Source organism: Eleutherodactylus coqui, chromosome 5 (assembly GCF_035609145.1).
Source record: "Eleutherodactylus coqui strain aEleCoq1 chromosome 5, aEleCoq1.hap1, whole genome shotgun sequence".
Lineage (NCBI taxonomy): Eukaryota > Metazoa > Chordata > Amphibia > Anura > Eleutherodactylidae > Eleutherodactylus > Eleutherodactylus coqui.
Window position 1 is genome coordinate 222983401 of NC_089841.1, and position 15272 is coordinate 222998672.

Below are 15272 nucleotides of genomic sequence, written 5' to 3' on the forward strand. Positions count from 1 at the left end.
AAGCTGAATTTCCTCTGAAATGTGTTGCACCCCAACTACTGTCACTGCTGTTCATATAGACATGTGCTTGAGAAAGGAGGCTGAATTTCTTCTGAAACGCTTTGTACCCCAGCTACTGTCACCCTCTTGTTTTTTTTTTGTTTTATATATTCATTGACTCTTGCAAAGTTTCATTACCTTGCCGTGATGCTGGAGCTTGAGCACCTCAATGACACCATGAGCAAAACTGTGAAGGGACACCCAAGACGGGAAGGTCATGACAGAGAGGTCAGACTAAATATGATCCCTGGGGAAAGTAATGGCACCCCATCCCAGTATTCTTGCCACGAAAACTAAATGGATCAGTACAACCAGAGATATGTCAGTATACCATTGGAAGATGAGACACCCAGGTCAGAAGATGGCCAAAATGCGACTGGGGAGGAACAGCGAATAAGTACAACTAGCCCCAGCTGTGATGACGCAGTTAGCTCAAAGCCAAAAGGATGGCTAACGGCTGACTGTGCTGGTGGTGGACGACGAATCCGATGTTCTAAAGATCAACACACTATAGGAACCTGGAATGTAAGATCAATGAACCAGGGCAAATTGGACATGGTTATTGGTGAGATGTCAAGATTAACTATAGACATTCTGGGTGTCAGTGAACTGAAGTAGACTGGAATGGGCCACTTCACAACAGATGACCACCATATATATTACTATGGACAAGAGGACCACAGAAGAAATGGAGTAGCCTTCATAATTAATAATAAAGTGGCAAAAGCAGTGCTTGGATACAAACCAAAAAATGATAGAATGATCTCAATTTGAGTTCAGAGTAAGCCATTTAACATCACAGTGATCTAAATATACGCCCTGACCACAGCTGCTGAAGAAGTAGATCAGTTCTATGAGGATCTGCAGCACCTACTTAATACACTAAAAAGAGACATTATTTTCATTACAGAAGATTGAAATGCTAAGGTGGGTAGTCACATGACCCCTGGGATTACAGGCAAGCATGGTCTGGAGCAACAAAATGAAGCCAGACATACTGTAGGCTGATAGAATTTTGCCAGAACAACTCACTGTGCATAAAAAAAACACTCTCTTTCAACAACCTAAAAGACGGTTTTATACATAGACTTCACCAGATAGTCAACACTAGAATCAGATTGACTACATCCTTTGCAGCCAAAGGTGTCGGACATTTATTCAGTCGGTGACAACAACACCTGGAGCTGACTGTAGTTTAGATCACGAACTTCTTGTTGCACAGTTTAGAATCAGACTAAAGAGAATAAGGAAGACACACAGATCAGTAAGATATGATCTCACTAATATTCCTAATGAATATGCAATGGAGATGAGGAGTAGATTTAGGGGACTAGATTTAACAGATAGGGTCCCAGAAGGACTTTGGACAGTAGTTCGCAACATTGTTCAGGAGGAGGCAACAAAGAACGTCCCAATAAAAAAGAAAACCAAAAAGGCAAGATGGTTGTCTGCTGAGACACTGGAAGTAGCCCAAAAAAGAAATAAAGCAAAAGGAAACAATAATAAGCAGAGATATGCCCAATTACATGCACAATTTTGAAGGTTAGCCAGAAGGCATAAGGAACTATTTCTAAACAAGCAATGCATGGAAGTGGAAGAAGACAATAGAATAGGAAGGATAAAAGACCTCTTCTAGAAAATTAGAAACATAGGAGGTAAATGTCAGGCAAAAATGGGCATGATCAAAAACAAAGATGGCAAGGATCTAACAGAAGCGGAAGAGATCAAGAGAAGGTGGCGAGAATATACGGAAGATCTGTATAGGAAGGATAATAATATCGAGGATAGTTTTGTCAGTGTGGTGAGTGAATTAGAACCAGACATCCTGAGGAGTGAGGTTGAACGGGCCTTAAGAAGCATTGCTAATAACAAGGCAGCAGAAGACGACAGTATCCCAGCTAAACTGTTTAAATCTTGAAAGATGATGCTGGCAAGGTAATGCATGCCATATGTCAGCAAATATGGAAAACACAAGAATGGTCATGAGACTGGAAAAAATCAACTTATGTCCCCATACCAAAAAAGGGAAACACTAAAGAATGCTCTAACTATCACACAGTGGCCCTTATCTCACATGCCAGTAAAGTAATGTTCAAGATCCTGCAAGGTAGACTCCAGCAATTCATGGAGCGAGAGTTGCCAGATGTACAAGCTGGGTTCAGAAAAGGCAGAGGAACTAGAGACCAAATTGTCAATATCCGCTGGATAATAGAGGCATGCAGGGAATTTCAGAAAATCATCTATGTCTGTTTTATTGATTTTTTTAAAGCCTTTGACTGTGTTGATCATAATAAATTGGCAAGTTCTTGGTGATATGGGGATACCAAGTTACTTGTATGCCTCCTGAGGAATCTGTATAACGACCAAGTAGCAGCAGTAAGAACAGGCCATGGAACAACAGATTGGTTTAAGATTGGGAAAGGAGTATGGCAGGGGTGTATACTCTCACCCTACCTATTCAACTTGTATGCAAAATACATCATGCGACGAGTGGGGCTTGATGAATCCAAGGCTGGAGTTAAAATCAATGGAAAAATCATTAACAATCTTAGATATGCAGATGATACATCTTTGATGGCTGAAAGTGAGGAGCAGCTGAGGAGTCTTATTACCAAGGTGAAAGAAGAAAGTGCAAAAGCTGGGTTGCAGTTAAACATAAAAAAACAAGATTATGGCAACCAGATTGATTGACAACTGGCAAGTAGAGGGAGAAAACATGGAGGCAGTGAAATACTTCATATTTCTAGGCGCAAAGAATACTGCAGATGCGGGCTGCAGCCAGGAAATCAGAAGATATTTACTTCTTGGGGGAGGGCAATGACCAATCTCAATAAAATAGTTAAGAGCAGAGACATCACACTGACAACGAAGGTCTGCATAGTTAAAGCAATGGTATTCCCCATAGTAACCCATGGATGTGAGAGCTGGACCATAAAGAAGGCTGAGCGAAGGAAAATAGACACGTTTGAACCGTGGTGTTGGAGGAAAATGCTGAGAGTGCCTTGGACCACAAGAAGATCAAACCAGTCCATACTCCAGGAAATAAAGCCAGACTGCTCACTGGAGGGAATGACATTAAAGGCAAAACTGAAATACTTTGGCCACATAATGAGAAGACAGGATACCATGGGGAAAATGCTGATTTTGGGGAAAGTGGAAGGCAAAAAGAAGGGCCGACCAAAGGCAAGATGGATGGATGATATCCTTCAGGTAACCGACTGGACCTTGGTAGAGTTTTATACTAGTTTTTTACTTTTTATACTGCATAATAAATACTATAAAACACTATAACAAGAAAACCAAAAAAATGAGTCAAAATGCTTTTTTTCATTCATTTTGCCTTCCTCCAAAAAACACCATAAAAGTAATCAAAAAGGTCATATGTATCCAAAAATAGTACCCATAAATCTAGAGCTAGTCATGCAAAAAATATGCCATTACACAGCTCAGTCCATGGAAAAATATTAAACTTCTGGCTCTTTGAATACAGTAACTCTTAAACAAATATTTTCCAAGAAGGTTTTTTATTGTGCAAAAGTAGAAAAGTCTAATTTATATATTTCATTTTGGTATTGTAAATTGTATCGACCTGCAGAAAAAAGTTATTGTGTCATTTAAAAAAAACAATAGCAGAATTGATGTGTTCTTTTTTGCCTTCCCCAAAAAATAAACAAAAAGTTCTACAACAAAAAAGCATCCTCATGGCTACATCGATGAAAAATATAAAAGTTATGACTTTTGAATAGTGGAGATAAAAATCTAAAAAAATCATTGTATCCTTCAGTAACAAACTATACTCTCTCCATAAGGGGTTAAGCTTGTTTTGATAGAAGACCAAAACCCAGCGTTAGGGCGGAAGGACCTTCGATATGATGATTATGTGACCAGACATGACTATACCTATACAGCTGCACATAGAGTTCCAATTAAGGCTCGTTCAGAAGAGCGCAGTGGGCATGCAGTATAGCCGCGTGAAAAGATCGCGTCTATACTGCTCTAAAGATCGCGTGAACGGGTTAATTCCTGCTACTTAAAGTAGCCCGTTCACACGATTCGAGGTGTATGCTTTCCAACTCCCTTAGGATTCTATGGAAAGCATTCATCAAAGATAGGTCAGGTCCTATCTTTGCGCATACCACTGAGCTTAGCTGCAATCTGCATTCGTATGTCCTATTTTTGTTAGTCCTGCGAATTTAGCAAATGTAACATTCTTTCATGTAAACCCTCCTATCTGAACTCATTGATTCCTATAGAAGCGCGTCTTGTGCATGCCTCTAATGCACGCGGACAGCGCTCATATAAACAAGCCCTTACAGTGTGACCTTTTAGACACTTTGCTTCCATATCTGCTTATGTAAGCAATCATATTCTTCTTTAGAATGTTTCCACCTCAATGATATTATATGTAATGATGACACAATGGTTTTCTCACAAAATCCTTAAAAAAATGGCCTTTGCGTAAAACTAAAAACACACTTAAGGCACAGCCTAGCCCCTTATTATCCTATTGGCACTATATACCAGATGCGTACCACATGATCTATAAGTTTGACTTTGGAAGTGATTCTTTTTCATTACACTTATTTTTTTATTTCCTATCGTAGTGCATTGTGGGTAATAATTGTTATGGGTATCAGGTTTAATGGGAGCTGACAAGCAGTGGTGTATGGCTAGTAAATATAACTGATTTTTATTTTATTACATTGCATCTAACCAAATAGTTTTATTTTTATTTCATTGATATTAGCACAGAAAAAAATGTAATAACATTTCAAATGTAATTCTATTTCAATTTGCCCTCTATTTCTACATATAAAATACAGCAAGAGAAAGATTTCCCCACAGTGTGAAATTTGTAGTAGAGAACATCAATAGATTTTCTTAATGTTTTACCAACGGCACAGCACTATAGACTGTACCACATACACATGAAATTGACTAGATGAAGGGCATGAAGACACATGCAGATATTCAATTAAGATGCAAATAGTGTTCTATCTCTTAAAACTTGCTCTACAATGAAAGTGAAAGGTAATACAGTATCACAGGAACTTCAGGATGGAACTTACTGGTATTTAATAATTACACTGTTTTCATTAAATATGATATATTTCACAATTTCTTGCCTCCACTTAATCAATGTGATGGAATTATAATTTTGTTTTCACTAACTATGATTTACTTAGAACAGCGTGATTTATTGCGAGTGGAATTTGTTTAGTTAATGGAACATTTTAATTTACTGTGCATGATAGAAGGCAGTATAAAATTACTTTGAATATCTGGATTGCATTACTGTTGACGACTGGCCAGGCTATTAAATCACACAAGAATTAGCAGACTAGGCACTTTTATCTCAGGTATATCAATGGGCCAAAGAACTACAACAAGATGCAATACCTGATAAATTCCATGCTAATCTAAGAGATTCTGCACATTTGGAGGAAATGGATATAAATGAACGGTTTTAGCTTAACTGTTAAAAGAAATACACAAATTTTGCTCGCAAATATTACTTTTATATATTATCTTGTAACTTAGCTATAAAATATATGTGTATTTTGGATTGGGTTGGTTCCAATCCTGTTTGAACAAATCAAACTAGCTGCATCATATAAAATAGCAGTATGAGGGCTCTTTTACTGCGTGTTTATGTTCTCTCGCCATCAGTGGTAAATTCGCATGGATGGACGATTTTCCGCGATCACGGACAGAGATAATTAGCGCTTTCTCATCCATTCACACAACCATGAGCGACGTTTTTAGTGAAAAAATACGTCGCGCCCCGGAAAACCCTCGCTTGGCATAAATCCTCAGAATGACTTCAAAAGCCTAAATAGAGGCATCTGTAAGCTATTTGCAGCGTCGGATGCTTTGGGAACACAAAAAGGGATCCAGAGCTTAGAATAATGAAATTAGATAAACTTTATTACAAAACAGAATAATAGTTAAAAGCATATATATAGAAGGAGAAAATGAGTATCTGGACAACAGAAACAGGACTTAAAATGGAATAAAAATTCATTCATTCACAATATATACAATAGTGGATCTACTAAGTCATATATTACAAGCCAGACAGGCAAGGCAATAAATTAAAGGGGTTGTCCCGTGAAACAAAGTTGGGGTATACACTTCTGTATGGCCATATTAATGCACTTTGTAATGTACATTGTGCATTAATTATGAGCCATACAGAAGTTATTCACTTACCTGCTCCGTTGCTGGCGTCCCCGTCTCCATGGTTCCGTCTACTTTTCAGCATCTAATCACCCGATTAGACACGCTTGCGCAGTCCGGTCTTCTCCGTGTTGAATGGGGCTGCTCGTGCTGGAGAGCTGCTCCTCGTAGCTCCGCCCCGTCACGTGTGCCGATTCCAGCCAATCAGGAGGCTGGAATCGGCAATGGACCGCACAGAAGACCTGCGGTCCACCGAGGGTGAAGATCCCGGCGGCCATCTTCGCAAGGTAGGTAAGAAGTCACCGGAGCGCGGGGATTCGGGTAAGTACCATCCGTATTTTTTTTCAACACATGCATCGGGTTTGTCTCGCGCCGAACGGGGGGGCTATTGAAAAAAAAAAAAAACCGTTTCGGCGCGGGACAAGCCCTTTAAGATGGTCAGATCACACAAAATATAAATATAAAGTTCTTACCACATGCCAGTCAAGACCTGTACCCTGAGCCCCAATGCACGTTTCGCATCCGCTTTCTCAAGGGAAGAAAAACTTGCTTGTAATCTGCCTCCCCCTTCCTTTTTCCCCCCAGCTCCCATAGGAGTCTATGGGAGCTGCCACCGTATATCGGTCAAAAGATAGAACCAGAACTAATTTTTTACCAGCCGTATATTCGCTGCTGTTGTATTTCAGTCACATATGTTCCCTTTTTTACAGTGCATTGCTTTTACACATCATATAATCATCACCCATGTGAACAAGTGCATTGGGAATCAATGCCTCAGATGGTCACGTATATCAGTCAGACGTATAACCACATATATGCTTGTGAGAATAAAGCTTAAGAGCAGCTTCACGTTGACATATTTGCGTGCGCAATATGCAAAGGATAGAGCCTGCTGATATCAATGGGTTAATTCTCACATGCAAAAAAAAGACCTGCTCTATTTTGTGCACATTTGCGCACCAAAGAGCTCCATAGAAGTGTATGGCGGGTGCACAAAAGCAATATGTAATGGGATGCATGAAATACAGCGCAAAACTGCAGGGAAAAGAACACATCTAGACCTCATTAGGCTAAATAGCCTTTTAAATTGGGGCAAGGGTATGTCCCGTTTCTATAGGAAGATGCCCTGTGTGCAAAAAAAAAAACATTTATGGTTTGAACGAGTGAACTGTGACATCATCTCATAGGCAGGTTAAAAGCCCAGTAGTGACCACCGTAAAAAGGCATAATGGCCATCGATGAGGGGCTAATGTAGCATGCCTTTGCTTTGCAGTTAGTTCAGCCTACTAGTAGTGCAGCTGTGCCATGGCACTCTATGAACACAGCATGCCATAGCTCGCTGGCTGTACAATTGCTGCACATGTACTTTATGTTTCTTTAACAAAATGCTCATTATATATAATAATGTCTCCCCACTTCTGTATAAAGTGTATTTTCAATTTCAAATCTCTATCCTTCTACGTAGTGTCTAGAGTAAGTTATGTATAATGCGCAGTTCTCCTCTCGGTAAGAGTTTCTAACTTGTCATGAAACTGTCTCCTTCCCCGATGACATTGTCATCGCCTATAGTAAGTCTATTCTTTTCCAGATTTACTTTTACTTCTTAAGACTACAATTTCATTAGGGAAATTTAGGGTCATATCTTACCACAGTATTTAAATCATGTCAATGTGAGGATATGCAATCAAACTCACACTTAGATATTGATTAGCATCCTAGTTATCCTGTCAAGGATTCAGCATGCTGACTGATAGAAAATAAGGTGCAATTGCTTGATATTGATTGCAATAGACTTTACATCAACTCTCTTGCCAAACACTTGTCAAAAATGAAAATTAAGGCCATTGCCAAACATCCGCGCAGGTTTCCTCTTTGCCTGTACATGATATACTTAATAAGGTGCCCTTAACAACTCAATGTATTTAATGGAATGGACAGTTATTATGACAACAGATCTAAAAGAAATGTCTACTTAATATGTTTCAATACGTCTTCACACACAAACAGACGTATCCACACATGTACAAATCTCCATTAGAGCTTTTAGTACCAGCTAGCAGTAAATTAGCCACTATACTTGTTACTTGTTGATTGGTTATCTGTTATATATTTTGAATGATTGGGGGTAAATAAAGTCATTATCTGCTAAAATGTCAAGTCTGAAGATTCAATATTTCCATGAGAATGTTTGTCACTAGTTAAGAAGCATCATTGCTGCCTAGGAATAGTTTTCCTAAGAGCAGTGCACAGTGCAGGAGGCAGAAATGTCTTCTGAAAATATAGGTATTTCCTTTTACCAATCATGCCACTAGAGATGTGCGAGCATACTCGCTAAGGGCAATTACTCGATCGAGCATTACCCTTAGTGAGTACCTGCCCGCTCGGAAGAAAAGGTTCGGCGGGCGGGGAGCGGTGGGGGAGAGCGGGGAGGAATGGAGGGGAGATCTCTCTCTCCCTCTCTCCCCCCGCTCACCCCTGCTCACTGCCGCAACTCACCTCTCACCCGCGCCGGCAGCCGAACCTTTTCTTCCGAGCGGGCAGGTACTCGCTAAGGACAATGCTCGATCAAGTAATTGCCCTTAGCGAGTATGCTCGCTCATCTCTACATGCCACCCATTATAAAGGTGTATATATATAAAATTAAAATATTTGTATTATAATTATCAGCAGCAACTGACAAAGCCCAATATCCTAGTTAATAAGTATCATACTATATATTTAGAATTTAAAGATCGCGGCTATACTGCACTAAAGATTGCATAAACGGGTGAATTCCAGCTATTTAAGTTTCAAAAGATTTTATTAAAGTATAAAATCTGATACATATGTCATTCGTGCATTACATTTCCCCAAAGCAGGGGCAGAGTATTGAGCAAGAGGAATAACAAATTTTGCTTTTTAACATATTAAAAATTTTTGTCATAGACTTTCTCATTAGAGATGAGCTCGTTAAGGCAAAATACTCGAGCGAGTAGGGTGCGGCAGGGGTGAGCGGTGAGTTGGGGGAGTGAGCCTGGGGGAGCGGGGGGGGGGGGGGGCGAGGGAGAGAGAGAGATCTCCCCCTCCCCCTGTTCCTCCCTGCTCTCCCCTGCCGGCCCCCAAATCTTTTGGCACAAGCGGGCATGTACTTGAAAATGGCGATACTCGCTCGAGTATTTTGCCTTAACGAGTACGCTCGCTCATCTCTATTTCTCATACTTGTCAAAGCTTTGCATTATTGCAGTATAATCCTGAATATAAATCAAAACTACAAAAACGAAACAAACCCTAATGCAGGTCATCATGTTTCTCATTGGTCCGTCAATCACAGTAAACTTGAACAGTAGGTAATCACTAATATCAGGTCAGAAGGACAGTTTTAGGCTGAAAGTAGGTTGTGTCTAAAGCCTGGGATATCGACTAGCTCAATCCATGGTCCCCACAACAGTATTTCTCTAGGGTGTCAGACTGCATGGCATGTAGCCTCTCATACAGGGCAATTTGTGAGATCCTGTTCAGCACTTCCCTAAACGTCAGGGTGGGCTGTTTTCATCTAGCCGCTATATGGATCCTGGTCACGATACATATATTTTGAATAAGCTTATGAGCTTGATGCTTAATTCTGGAAAGGTGATCGCTCAGTAAGAACATCGTTGGAGATTTTGGGAATGGGCCTATGAATAATCTATGTAGTAACCTATGAACCTGTGACGCAAGTCTGACTATCTCTGGACACGTCCACCAGATATATAACTGGGATCCCATCTCCGTACATCTTCTGAAACATAAGGGTGAAGCGGAAGGGGAGAATTTATTTATTCTAACTGGTACTAAGTAGGTGCGATGCAGAATCTTTATAGATGTCTGCACTAAGGTGATCTGGTGACTGCATTTAAAGGTAGTTTCTGAGCAATGGTACCATCCTTCTTCTGACATAGTAATTTGTAAATCTTGCCCCCTATGTTAGGGTTATTCAGTATATCATATAGCAAGGACAGGGTGTCTTTTCTCAGGGGATCGTTCCTACAAAGTCTTTCAAACAATGACAACTTAGGAATTACATATAGCAAGCTCAACAAGTGCAAAAGAAATGGAAAACCTAATTGACTTGATAAATCTCCACTTCAGGGGGATTAAGCGTAGCCTGAAACTGGGCCAACGTTAGCAGATAGGATCCCACTACATTCCAGCTATTTGAATTGGCCTATTTACAGAATTGGAGGAGTGTAGTGCGTGTAAACAGCAATTTTTTTTTTTGCATGGCTAATTGTGTGAAAAAAAAAACGCTCGTGTTACCAAGGCCTAATACTGGATGCATCAATCGGTTTATTGTGGTATTCATCCCAGTGTGCCAGTCCCACTATTATGATGCATATTTTATCTGCCGATCACTTTCTCTAAATTTGATCCATGGTTGTGACATACTGTTGGGTTTTTCGGTGATACAACAGAAAGACCAACCATCTGTTTGTAGCCTTAAATGCACTGATGCGCAACCATTTTTTTTCCAAAGAGGAAGATGAAGGTGGATCAGCCCTCCACAGGCAATGTGTACTTAGAGGAATATGGAAACAGATGGGCCAGCTTCTGATGCTCACTGTAACATAAAGTCCACTTAGGAGGAGAAGAATGACGGAAGATGAGGTAGAAGATAATGAGGTGCTCGACCCAACATGGACAGACAGGGAGAGGCATCATAGCAACTCACAGAGGGAAGAAGAAGAGGCTGACGTTAAGGGGCAGTATCCTTCTAAGACAGAGAGTAGAATGTCATAGGAAAACATAAGGGCCGTACTGTCACCACTAACTACTGCTGCTACAGTCACAGCAGCACCAACATCAGGCCCATAGCTACATGTGTCCACAGGACTTGTGCAGCCTCTTCCTCCATCTCAGTAGTCTTTAAGCACAGAGAGGCAGTTTTGTGCAGGGGCAGTAGTATGCCTACTTCAGGCCTTTCCTCCATACCTGACGACCAGGCTGTTGGCTTCAGAGCCAGGAGTTGAAAACAGAGAGCCGAAATTGAACCACCACTGTGACCACCACCTTCACTGACATTGGCATCTAACCCATGTGTCAGATCAGCAGTCAGTCCTCCATCCCCTAACTTTGGGACCGTAAAAAAAATACCATCCCAACCATCCATGAGCACAGAGCCTGAATGCAAATAATGCCAGCTGCTTGCAATTGAAATGCTGCCCTTTAGGCGAGTGGATGCAGACGCCTTCTGCAACATGATTCTCCATGCTAACCCACAGTACCAGATTCCCAGCTGCCATTTTTTTCTCCTAAAAAGCTATCTGTGCCCTGCACTGTCATGGGAGTGATTGTTTATCCGTGGCATTGCAGAACACTGTTAGTGTCAGACTTCTTTCACACGAGCACATATCGACCGGCCGTTTTCACAGCCGGCTGACATACGCTACATTGTTAGTAAAAACATCTGGTGAACGAGTGCACAAATCAAACGTTTGTGCAGCCGTTCATATGGCCTGGTGAGGCCGGCAGAAATGCACTGACCTCACCAGGCCATCTCCCATTTCCCCTCCCTCCTCATTGCAGGCTTACCTGTCTTCCTCCCATCTAGTTCTGTGCAGTGGGAGAGGGCAGGGTGGGGGTGAAGCCAAACGCTGGTCTGCCCTGCCTCCTCCCATTGATGGCTATGGATAAGGGGCGGGGAAACGGCGGGCACTTAGCTGTGCCCCATCCCACCCTTGTCCATAGCATCAATGAGAGGAGGCGGGACAGACCGGCGCTTAGCTCTGCCACCGTCTCGCCCCCTCCCATTGCACAGAACGAGAGGGGAGGAAGACAGGTGAGCCTGCACGGGTGGGGGGAGAACAGAGAGAGAGAGTTTAGCAGCCATGCTGCTAAACTCCCTCCAACCTACGGCCGCTGCCATGGGCTTCCATAGGAGCCCGTGCAGCGGCTGGACGTATCCCGGCCAAAACATAGTTCCAGACCTATGTTTTGGGTCTGACGTAAAAACGCCCGGCGCTATATTGTCTTGGCCGGGCGATCCAATGCATCAGACCACAGCGCATATCGTCCGGCTGTGAAAAGGCCGGCCGATATGCGCTCATGTGAAAGAAGCCTCAGGGTGCACAGAAACACAAGTACATGGTCCAGCAACCATTACCATGGGGCATTGCATATCCTTAGTAGTACGTTGGGTCAATGTCCTGTTCACCTAGTAGAATTTGTCCTTTGCAAAATTTATGACATTGCTTTGTAAATCAAGCACCACACTTGCTATCTTCTCTGGTTCAATTTTTGATCTAGAAGACCCTAGTAAGGCATGTTCTATGAGTGACCCCCCCCCCCCCCCACCACCACCACCACACTACTGTACACTATTTTTACCAATTTTTTGGAGAAGCACAGTATTTTGCAGATGTGTGGCTGCATTCCCATGTAATTTGGGGGCCTTTGGATTCTCTGGGGAGCTTATGGCTAGCAAATTAGTGAGCACGATTTTACTCCCATTGACCCAATTCATGAGGATTTTGGTAAAATCGTCCCGATCCCGAAACGTACTGATTATTCCACTAATCACTCATCACTGTTAGTGAGTTAAATTAACTAAATCTTAATTAAATAAATTCTTAAATTAGATTAGGATAGAAAATATTTTTTTCTAACTTATTAATAGATTAGCCCAGTGAGATAATGACGGTCTAATCAAATTCTACATGTAATACATAAAGTCAGCTTTTACTGTTTTTGCTGGGATTGTACAGCATTTCACTGGTTAACAATAGTACTTGTATATTGATGACATCCATCATCACAGGAACGTAGAATAGTATTTCAACATCTAGTCAGACATTTATTTCCATTAAGTGTATCTTACGTTGCCGGCACTGTAACTGTCATTTTTACCGGTGTGTTTTTTATGCTCACAGATGACACCTTTTTAATATCGTGGCCTTATTTGCCAATCAGAGGGAAACTGAACCCCTTTGATTCCATTACATGCAGGCAATGCTGTGCAGTTTCCAGAAAACAAATTTATTAGGGCTGCAGAATTCAATGAATTTGTTTCATGTTTGTTGAATATAGTGTTGTCACTGTTCATTTTACTCATTCACTCCCTTGTGCCTTTCTGAAGGACCAGCAATATCTTGCAGACACATCCAGCACAGATGGAAATAAATCTGGAACATATAGTTTACAATTATCATTCTTTCGTTGTGTTCTTTCTTTCTAGTTCAGGTGTTTAATTCAGAACAAGAGCAGTTTAGGGATTTTGAGGATCAAAGGTTGACCTTCCTCTGAATTAAGTTATGGAATGTTTACAGCACTTATATATTGCAACCTGTGAGTGCTAGAGACAAGTATGGGAGTTACTTCTGTAAATGCGTGTATGCCTGAAGAAAATAAAATATATAAGGGCGGCTTCAGTTGAGTATATACGCAAATACGCAATTTTCAGTGGAACGTATTTACGCAGCGAACGAGGTTGATTTGAGCGTATCTGCATTTTTTTCTGCACTTCTTTGCACATGCAGGACCTGTTCATATATGTGTGCAACACCCCCCCATGTTTTATTTTTCTCATGTGTGCAAAAAAGCAAAACAAAATGTAAATAAACCCATTGAAATCAATTGTTCTATTCACTGCTTATTGCGAACGTATATTTTGCATGCGCAAAAACACGTGCAAATATGTCTGTCTGGAGCCGCCCTAATTGTATCAAATTTTGGTACTAAGGGTGCTTTTACACCTGCATTGGGAATTCCCCTTTCTTGCCTTATTCGGGGAGCAGGGAAAAGAAATCCCCGCAGCCAAATGGTTCCGGGTGGACTATAATGGAGTTCACTCGCTTTCTACCCAACTGCCTGGTTTGGGGATGTAAGAAAAAGCACTGTATGCAGTTCTTTTTCTTCTGGTATTTGCAGCTGGATCTCTGATGGAACCTCCTCCTGGAGGTCCTAATGCAGATGTGAAACCACCCTTATGCCTCATTCACACGAACGATGCGTTTTCATGCTGGGTGCATCACAGCCTAAAGTCCATCAATGAAGAAAAGCCGCAATCGAGTCCTGAGTTTAATTAATGTTTCTGCGCTCATTCTCATGGCCGTATCATGTGAAAAATACGCTGCAGCGTGGAATTCCGTTAGTAGGCAGAAATCCTCAGAATGACTGCTAATGCTTAGAGCCAGCTGTCTTCTTTTTCAAGCACCGGACGCAGGTAAACTCCCTCTCTTTTCTTTCAGCTCCCATAAAAGTCTTTTGGAGCTTCCAGTGTTTTTCTTCAAAAGATAGGCCAAGACCTATCTTCTGACTCAGTGTGAAAAAATCTGCAATTTGACATCTTGACGGTGCAATTTTTTTCATACGCCTAACAATCGGCCATGTAAATGAATGTCTTGGAATTCAATGCTTCATATGGTCATGATTTTCAGCCGATGTTTTATTACGGCTAAATAGCCACGTTAGAACGCTCATGGGAATGAGGCCTTAGGGTGCTAATACATAATGCAGCTGCTGGGCATTAGTGTGCTAAATAGAAATGCATGGCTAATAGTACACAGTTTTTACTGATAATTGTAGCAGTCTTACCCTACTTTTCTCAGCACTGTGGCACGCTACATCCTGTGGTCGCATTGTGTAACTATCTCTAGTTATTTGCTAGTTTTCATCAGACAGTATATCAATTAACTATACTGTAGCTACTGCAGTAATCTGCAGTTTATGTTATACAGCTTTAGGGCTCAGTCACACGGGCGTTTATTGCCGCGATTTGCACATGCGTCCGGCGATTTTTTAAAACCATTGCTTTGCAATGGTATCGGACACATGAGCGCTTTTTATGCGCTCGTCCGATAAATTAGAGAACAGAAATCGCAGATCGCACCTATCTGCGATCTGCGATTCCTGTTCTCTTCTCTATATGCGCTCAATGGGGCCGGCGGCAGCAGCGCCGACCCCAATGAGAACATATAGAAGACAAATCATTCTTCTCTGCCACAGCTGGAACAGCTGTGGCAGAGAAGAACGATGTTTGCCCATTGAATTCAATGGAGCGGCAATACAGCCGCTCCATTGAAAGCAATGGGCTGCCGGCG

At 41.5% G+C, this 15272-nt stretch overlaps 1 pseudogene; it reads left to right on the plus strand.

Moving 5' to 3' along the window:
* Positions 1-336: 336 nt before the first annotated feature.
* Positions 337-1579, plus strand: LOC136628941 (craniofacial development protein 2 pseudogene; annotated as a pseudogene).
* The last annotated feature ends 13693 nt before the right edge of the window (positions 1580-15272 follow it).